General features: G+C 43.4%; 2 pseudogenes; one reads left to right on the top strand and one right to left on the bottom strand.

Moving 5' to 3' along the window:
• The first annotated feature begins 7,843 nt into the window (after positions 1-7,843).
• Positions 7,844-9,185, top strand: LOC130401515 (metastasis-associated in colon cancer protein 1-like; annotated as a pseudogene).
• Positions 9,186-9,267: 82 nt separating this feature from the next.
• The window catches only part of LOC130401514 (metastasis-associated in colon cancer protein 1-like), a 1,692-nt pseudogene continuing 1,608 nt past the window's right edge, over positions 9,268-9,351 (bottom strand).

Here is a 9,351-nt window from a genome sequence, read left to right as displayed (position 1 = left end):
TATGTTTTCAAGCATCAGATCAACTTAGTTTGGGGCACTTTATCGTTTTATTTCTTATTATTTTATATTTTTGCCATTATTCATCTACTGCATCAACAATCTCAATAACTGCAGGACCTTCTATTAAGCCTTTTAGTATATAGTGCAGTCACCTTTTAAGGCCAATTGTTAGTGTGTATTATTGTATTGAGCTCCTGGATGGCTTTATTGATCCACCATTGGGACCAATACAGTATCTATCTATCTATCTATCTATCTATCTACCTATCTACCTATCTATCTATCTATCTATCTATCTACTCTATCCATCTATATAGCCTTAACATAGCCACACATTTACAGTATACAGCCAGTAGTTATCCATTTAATTGAGCAAGCTCTTTTACATTTATTGAGGTTTTTTTATTTCAACAGAATAAATAACTGTTGCCCGACAGAGGGGGGCTGCCCTTCTTCTCCTGCGCTGTAGGCGGGCAAGGAGAAGACGAAGGGTTTGGGTGCACCCCATCAATGAACAGACGGAAATATTTCAATTCGCAGCTAAGTGTGCAATGGCAGAACCATATGGTGCAGCCTATATGATGACCTATAATCTAGTTATTATCCCTCTCTGGTATACTCTTTTGCATATATATATATATACTTTTTTTTTATCCCTCGGGATAAATACAGTGATGTTATTGCTGTGCTGGATTCAGTAGCCAGTGTATTTTATTTGAGTGCTCGAGACACATAATGTTATTTTCCCCTAAATCCAGAGAGACAGTTAATACATGACAATGCATTTTTGAGCTTTGTCTGTGTTTCCTTTTACTTATCTATTTTATTGTATGAGAATGTTTCTATGTGAAGCACTTTGAGTCTGCTTCATGTATTAAAAGTGCTATATGAATGAAGTTGCCTTGCCTTAAATAAAAAATATATATTACAAGTAATCTGGTTTCTACCTACATGGTGTGATTATATGTGACTTGATTTCGTCTATTTCTCATTATGGTTAATGGTTTGGGTACTTAGTCCACCATTGTTGATTTCTCACCTGAAGATCCAATCTCCAGAGCTATGGCTCGCCAGGCAATGACCTTTTTGGAGTTGTCTTTGTAATGACGGGAACTTTGGTCATACAATTCGACATATTTTTCCACCTCGACGACCAGTCTCTCATCGTCCATTCTCGTAATTGTTTATCACAAACGAAAGAGGGCGACATCCAGTGGTGAGGGGTAGATATGGAAGTGCCTACGGGACCCGGGATGTACAAACCAGCTTTTACAAAGCGCTTTTTCAGGGGCGGCGACGCTCGGGAATAGAACATTGTCTCGAAGAGTAGTTGGGCGGCGCGGCGCGGAACGCTACCGCGCGGCTAGTCGGCGCCGGTGTGTGCTAGTACACCCGGAATAATGGGGGCAGACTTTTTGACGCGACGCTGCGGCGCCGGTGTGTGGAGGCCTTTCGAGACAATGTTCTATTCCCGAGCGTCGCCGCCCCTGAAAAAGCGCTTTGTAAAAGCTGGTTTGTACATCCCGGGTCCCGTAGGCACCTCCATATCTACCCCTCACCACTGGATGTCGCCCTCTTTCGTTTGTGATAAACAATTACGAGAATGGACGATGAGAGACTGGTCGTCGAGGTGGAAAAATATGTCGAATTGTATGACCAAAGTTCCCGTCATTACAAAGACAACTCCAAAAAGGTCATTGCCTGGCGAGCCATAGCTCTGGAGATTGGATCTTCAGGTGAGAAATCAACAATGGTGGACTAAGTACCCAAACCATTAACCATAATGGGAAATAGACGAAATCAAGTCACATATAATCACACCATGTAGGTAGAAACCAGATTACTTGTAATATATATATTTTTATTTAATGCAAGGCAACTTCATTCATATAGCACTTTTAATACATGAAGCAGACTCAAAGTGCTTCACATAGAAACATTATCATACAATAAAATAGATAAGTAAAAGGAAACACAGGCAAAGCTCAAAAATGCATTGTCATGTATTAACTGTCTCTCTGGTATCAGATCATGTATTAACTGTCTCTCTGGATTTAGGGAAAAATAACATTAAGTGTCTCGAGCACTCAAATAAAATACACTGGCTACTGAATCCAGCACAGCAATAACATCACTGTATTTATCCCGAGGGATAAAAAAAAAGTATATATATGCAAAAGAGTATACCAGAGAGGGATAATACTAGATTATAGGTCATCATATAGGCTGCACCATATGGTTCTGCCATTGCACACTTAGTAGCGAATTGAAATATTGGCGTGCCTCTCAGGATCTGCACGGAGCTCCTGGACCAGATTATGGCATACCCCTGTTCTTGTCTCCGTTCATTGATGGGGTGCACCCAAACCCTTCGTCTTCTCCTTGCTCCTTGCAGGAGAAGAAGGGCAGCCCCCCTCTGTCTGGCAACAGTTATTTGTTCTGTTGAAATAAAAAAAAAACAATAAAATGTAAAAGAGCTTGCTCAATTAAAATGGATAACTACTGGCTGCATACATGTAAATGTGTGGCTATGTTAAGGATAGATAGATGGATAGATAGATAGATACTGTATGGTCCCAATGGGGATCAATAAAGCCATCCAGGAGCTCAATACAATAATACACACAATAACAATTGGCCTTAAAAGGTGACTGCACTATATACTAAAAGGCTTAATAGAAGGTCCTGCAGTTATTGAGATTGTTGATGCAGTAGATGAATAATTGCAAAATATAAAATAAATAAGAAATGACAGTAAATAAACGATAAAGTGCCCTACAAACTAAGTTGATCTGATGCTTGAAAACATACTTTCACTGCGCAGATTAGCCTACATTTTTCCAATTATTCAGCCAAAAAGATGGAAAATAAATAAACTAGGCTACAATAGGGCTAGTACTCACCCATTGCGTTTCGTGTCTTTGCTGCGGTGATTGACAGGTGACTTCCTGATTTTATACTGCAGCGCGGCCGTCGCGCCCTATGGTCGCGCCGCCTCCTGTTGGTGCTAGGGGCGTGCTTTTGACGCGCGTAAAATACGCGACGCTGCGCTGCGGCGCCGGTGTGTGGAGGCCTTTAAGGCGGCTGCATGCTTCAGCGTTGGTGTTACGTTGTTGCGCAAAATTTACTCAAAGCAATTCATGCTCCCTTTTAGGTTGCGCGTGTTGCGCGTGTTGCCAAGCAATTTACCGCCAGAACAGTAGGTGGAGTAATATGTGGAGGAAAGTTTTTCGTTGAAGACGACCTCGAGAATGACGTCTTTGTCTGTGGGAGTCGTTGGTTTGTTTATGTGCCAGATCGTGTTCTCCCCATACACAGTGAATGATGGCAACAGACAGAGGAACAGGGGTGATGAAGTTGTTGATCATTGGGGTTGTATAAATGTGCATATCACTCTACATTTTAAAACGACATAATGTGTTGGCAGCAAAGTTAACTTCACTTCAGGTTAATGCTTTTGTATATGAGCCTGCCGGGTGATACTCCAGACAGGAAGTAGTAACCAGACCAGCAAACCAATCACAGCCTTGCAGGCTGGGCGACTCGCGTAAAAGCTTACGTAAAAATGACGCAAGTCTAGAAAAATCGCCCGACGCACGCAAGACGTGAGAAGTCGCGCAAGGGGGGCGCAAGGGCCTCTTGCGCTTGCGCTACGTAACCGAGCATAAACCAGCCTTTACATGCGATGAAGCGTCACGTTAGGGGCGTTACGCACGTCAGACGCACGTAATTACGCACGTAAACGCAGTAACGCGCCCAACGCGCCAACGCCCGGAGTTCAGAAATCTGAACTTTCAACGCTCCAACGCGTGACGCTTGGCCGCGATAGCCAATCAGCGTTGAGCTTGACCCGACGTCACTGGCAGAGAGTAGTGAGCTTGGACAGAAGCATACGGCCGTCATCTTTCTTTATTCTGGGTGGAAATAGTAACATAGTTATGCTATTAAATGCGTTTATGGAAACATTTTTAGCGAGAAATGTGCATTTTACTTTCATAATGTTCGCTCGGTGAATGTGAAGGATGTTTGGTTTGATAGTTATGACGAAGAGGGAACACTCCGTTCACTTGCATGGACAGAGTCTCTGGATGCTAAGCAACCTCAATGTCTTTGCGGACTATTTCTCTGCTGATCAACACTACGAATGCTGGAAACACACCAGACACACCATGTGAAGTTATTTAACCCGATTATTGTTATTTATATCAGAGATTATTTAATCTAACCCGATCTAAACTCTATCACCCAAACACGGCAGCGTTTGGGGTTCCTACCTCGGACTCCAGCGCAGCCACGGCCGACAACTATCTTTATTCTGGGTGGAAATAGTAACATAGTTACGCCATTAAATGCGTTTCTGGAAACATTTTTAGCGAGAAATGTGCATTTTACTTTCATAATGTTCGCTCGGTGAATGTGAAGGCTATTTGGTTTGATAGTTATGACGAAGAGGGAACGCTCCGTTCACTTGCATGGACATTGGACATGGACTCATCTAGCTGCGTTGGCGCGTTGACGCGCGTAGACGCGTAAAGGCTGATTTATGCTCAGTTACGTAAGCGCAAGCGCAAGCGCAAGAGGCCCTTGCGCGCCCTTGCGCACCCCTTGCGCGACTTCTCACGTCTTGCGTGCGTCGGGCGATTTTTCTAGACTTGCGTCATTTTTTACGTAAGCTTTTACGCGAGCCGCCCAGCCTGCAAGGCTGTGATTGGTCTGCTGGTCTGGTTACTACTTCCTGTCTGGAGTATCACCCGGCAGGCTCATATACAAAATCATTAACGTGAAGTGAAGTTAACTTTGCTGCCAACACATTATTTCGTTTTAAAATGTAGAGAGATATGCACATTTATACAACCCCAATGATCAACAACTTCTTCACCCCTGTTCCTCTGTCTGTTGCCATCATTCACTGTGTATGGGGAGAACACGATCTGGCACATAAACAAACCAACGACTCCCACAGACAAAGACGTCATTCTTGAGGTTGTCTTCAACGAAAAACTTTCCTCCACATATTACTCCACCTACTGTTCTGGCGGTAAATTGCTTGGCAACACGCGCAACCTAAAAGGGAGCATGAATTGCTTTGAGTACATTTTGCGCAACAACGTAACACCAACGCTGAAGCATGCAGCCGCCTTTACATGCGATGAAGCGTCACGTTAGGGGCGTTAAGGCGGCTGCATGCTTCAGCGTTGGTGTTACGTTGTTGCGCAAAATTTACTCAAAGCAATTCATGCTCCCTTTTAGGTTGCGCGTGTTGCGCGTGTTGCCAAGCAATTTACCGCCAGAACAGTAGGTGGAGTAATATGTGGAGGAAAGTTTTTCGTTGAAGACGACCTCGAGAATGACGTCTTTGTCTGTGGGAGTCGTTGGTTTGTTTATGTGCCAGATCGTGTTCTCCCCATACACAGTGAATGATGGCAACAGACAGAGGAACAGGGGTGATGAAGTTGTTGATCATTGGGGTTGTATAAATGTGCATATCTCTCTACATTTTAAAACGACATAATGTGTTGGCAGCAAAGTTAACTTCACTTCAGGTTAATGCTTTTGTATATGAGCCTTCCGGGTGATACTCCAGACAGGAAGTAATAACCAGACCAGCAAACCAATCACAGCCTTGCAGGCTGGGCGGCTCGCGTAAAAGCTTACGTAAAAAATGACGCAAGTCTAGAAAAATCGCCCGACGCACGCAAGACGTGAGAAGTCGCGCAAGGGGGGCGCAAGGCGCGCAAGGGCCTCTTGCGCTTGCGCTTACGTAACCGAGCATAAACCAGCCTTTACGCACGTCAGACGCACGTAATTACGCACGTAAACGCAGTAACGCGCCCAACGCGCCAACGCCACGTTGGCGCCACGTTGACACACACACACACACACACACACACACACACACACACACCACACACACACACACACACACAGCACACACATACACACACACCACACCACACACACACACACACACTGTGTGTGTGTGTGTGGGTGTGGGTGTTTGTGTGTGTGTGTGTGTGTGTGTGTGTGTGTGTGTGTGTGTGTGTGTGTGTGTGTGTGACGCGTTCAATACTACGTGTGTGTGTGACGCGTTCAATACTACGTGTGACACACGCACACACGCACAAGCACACACGCACACACGCACAAGCACACACGCACAAGCACAACACGCCACAAGCAAGCACACAGCACAACTTGCGGGAACGGTAGATCACAGAGTTGGCGTGTGACGTTTCCCATGGATGACACGCCCCCTCCCTTCAACACTCAGCCGAAACCGGATATTTACGTCAGAGCTCAGATATGACCTCGCTGAAACGTTCCGCAGCTGATTCACATTGAGTTAACTTTGCTTTTGTTGTAGCGTTACAAGTTTTATAGAGCATAGTTGTTGCCGGTTGACCAGCAAGTCTACAGGAATTAAAGGTTGGTTAATACTGCACATTTCTATCGGTAAATGTCACTTTCCTGGTTTCCTGTATAGCAATAGGCCTACCTGTTCGCAACAGGGACGGGCTGTGGGCATTGTACAGTAGGACATTTGTAGGGTACTCATAACACCCGAAAGTGCGCGCATGGAATTTGAACTTAAAAATTCCTTCTATGCAAACAGATGATCCCTAAGTAACGAGAAGAGGTCTGCCCGTCTGAGACAACCGCCAGGTCCTGCCCGTCTGAAGAAACCGAGAGGTCTTCCCGTCGGAAGACACTGAGGTAGTAGGTCTACTCCCTGTGAGTCGACCTGGATTGTCAGGGTGTTGCAACCAACGCGTATGGTAAGTGAAAACAATGTTTATTTATGTGAATGTTGTTTTTTATTAGATATTAAGTGGCAAATTACCTAAACATTGTTGTATTGAAGTCTTGTGATCAAATAAATAAATCACATCTTAAATTAAATGATGGTGATCATATATTTTTATTGTTGCTGATAATGCTATTTTATGCTTAACAAAATATTATCCTATATTTTAATTTGGTTATTCTAACAATATCAAAAATCAAAACCAAAAAAAAAGGGTCTGATTCTGTCCCACTTTTGAAGATGCCTCTTTCAGATCTACAGTTTCTTAATTGTTTTTTGGAATAGACCTTACAGTAGCTAAGCAACAAGAAGAGAAGCTAATGAATGGAAAGATGGGATACATCCACCATAATGCAAATAGTTTATTAATGTATGTTTTAGGTCTTGTTATGAGATAAAAACGGACAAAGACAAGATTAACCTGTTTGTGTCACGTTAACAACATCATTATGACTAACTCCCCGTAGTGGGCAGTGTGCCTTTGTAAAAAGTGACATTCTGAAAAGTTCACGTTTGTTTATCCCGCAAGGCTTAATCCTCTCTATAGAGATAACACAACCATTGCAAGTACCCCGCTGCTGACATTATTTGGCCATCCTTATGGAAGTACCAAACAAATGTACAAATGTGAATGATCTTTATTTGTCAAAGTACAGGTACGGGTACATCAAAATTCCGGAGAGCTTCCCCCTGGTGCTTAAAAAAGAGAGGACAAGGAACATATATAATCGTATCTTTTATGTATAATCATTTTTTCCCAGTGTCCTATCTCAGGTTCAGCAACAAAGGACAGGACAGATTGCTACAGTAGAGATCAGATGGGACAGTTGGGACAGAGGTTAGAGCTGTAACCTAATGCGTTTGATTTTTATAGTTTGGCCTATAATCTACTAATCAACTCTGCTACAAACAAAATACCATATTTTTTACCCTCACTGACACAAGACCCTGCTACTTTTCATTGTTCGTTATGAAAAAAGCTATATTCAACAAACTACTCTTTATTTCACAGATGTAACTATGGAAGCTGGAAGAGCAAGATCTCTCTGTCATGTTGGCAGTCTTATAAGGAGCAGATCGGAGGGGACATTGATTGAACCGGACGATGACACACGCAACAAATCAAATGGTGAATTGCTTGTACTTGAACTCTATCCGTCTGTTTCATCAAAGAGAAATCCTTAAAGGTTTTCCTGTTTTACAGGTATTTTTGCAACCCAAACAACCAAGCATTCTGAATGTACAGTTTCACAACCAAAGGTCACACCTCTATTGGGAACATTAAATCCATTCTGGAACAAACTTGCTGGATCCAATCCTTTCTTAGATGACATTGTGCATGCCAGCACTGAGAAAAATCTGTTCAACGTATCAAATGCAAAACAGGATCCTGAAAACTTAAAAGACATCAATAATGAAGATTCAGTTAGCACATCTTCAGATGAGGGCAATGTAGGGAACCGGCTGAAATACAAACACAAGGTTAGGAACGGACCTGGAAGATGGAGAAGTGCCTCAGAGATTTTGGATGAACTTGAGAGAAAGGAATCAAAACTAGAAAAATACCACAAACCACCCCAGCCCATTTTGAACCCAGACTTTGAGTGGCTAAAAAATGACAGGGAAGCATATAAGATGGCCTGGCTGAGCCACAGGCAGCTAACCAGGTCATGTCTTGACCTGGGATTGATGAGCCAAAGTCCTGGATGGGCTCAAACACAGGCCACTGACGCTATGGCTGCCTGCAAGATTGACCACAATGGAGGCTGGTCAGTTTACCAGACTCACAAAATAGTATCTGTATCCCAGAGGGTCACGTTCATCCAGGGGAGGTTCAAGAAGTTTCATTCAAAGTTAACCTTGACCCTCCTCATTGTCTCAACACCCTTTACACAGCCACCATGAGTCCACTTTTGGAAGTGAGGCTCAGCAACCTGAACACCAAGGAAGGGATCACCCTGGAGCTGAAACTAGATGGAATTGTAAAGAACGATCCTTTGAGTCAAGTGATGACCACACTGGTAGGTCTCATATCTGACAAGAAAGAGGGGCCTTATGGCAAGGTCAACGACTGTTTCATTCAGGAGAACGTCATGCAGATAAAGCTGCACCATTTTAGGAACCATTTTTATGCTATCGCCGCTGCAGAGGCCACTGATATCCAGTTCCCTGCAACATCAGTATGGGACTACCTTGATCATACGTTTATGGTTGCTGTATATGGTCCCAGGTACATTCACCCATCTTTCAAGGCGGTAATGGTTGTCTCCCGTCACAATGATATTCCACCAAGGCTTCCATTTCCAGACATCCGGGAAGGCAACAAAAACCTGCCCCCAGTTGTGCTGCATCTCTCTGGGGAAAACATCAGCTTAAGATCGAAACATTTGAAGATCTACTTGTTGACATTGGCATCACAAATTCAACATTTAACATAAAAGCTGAAGACGAACGAAAAGAAGTCAAACCAAGTAAACTTAAATTGGGGAAGTTTTTGCATTTTCCATTTGAATTATCCCATTCTGGGAATGCACAACTGACTTGCC

The sequence above is a fragment of the Gadus chalcogrammus genome, chromosome 13 (genome assembly GCF_026213295.1).
Source record: "Gadus chalcogrammus isolate NIFS_2021 chromosome 13, NIFS_Gcha_1.0, whole genome shotgun sequence".
Taxonomy (NCBI): Eukaryota; Metazoa; Chordata; class Actinopteri; order Gadiformes; family Gadidae; genus Gadus; species Gadus chalcogrammus.
Note: the sequence above shows the minus strand (reverse complement) of the source record. Positions and strands in the feature narration are given on the sequence as shown.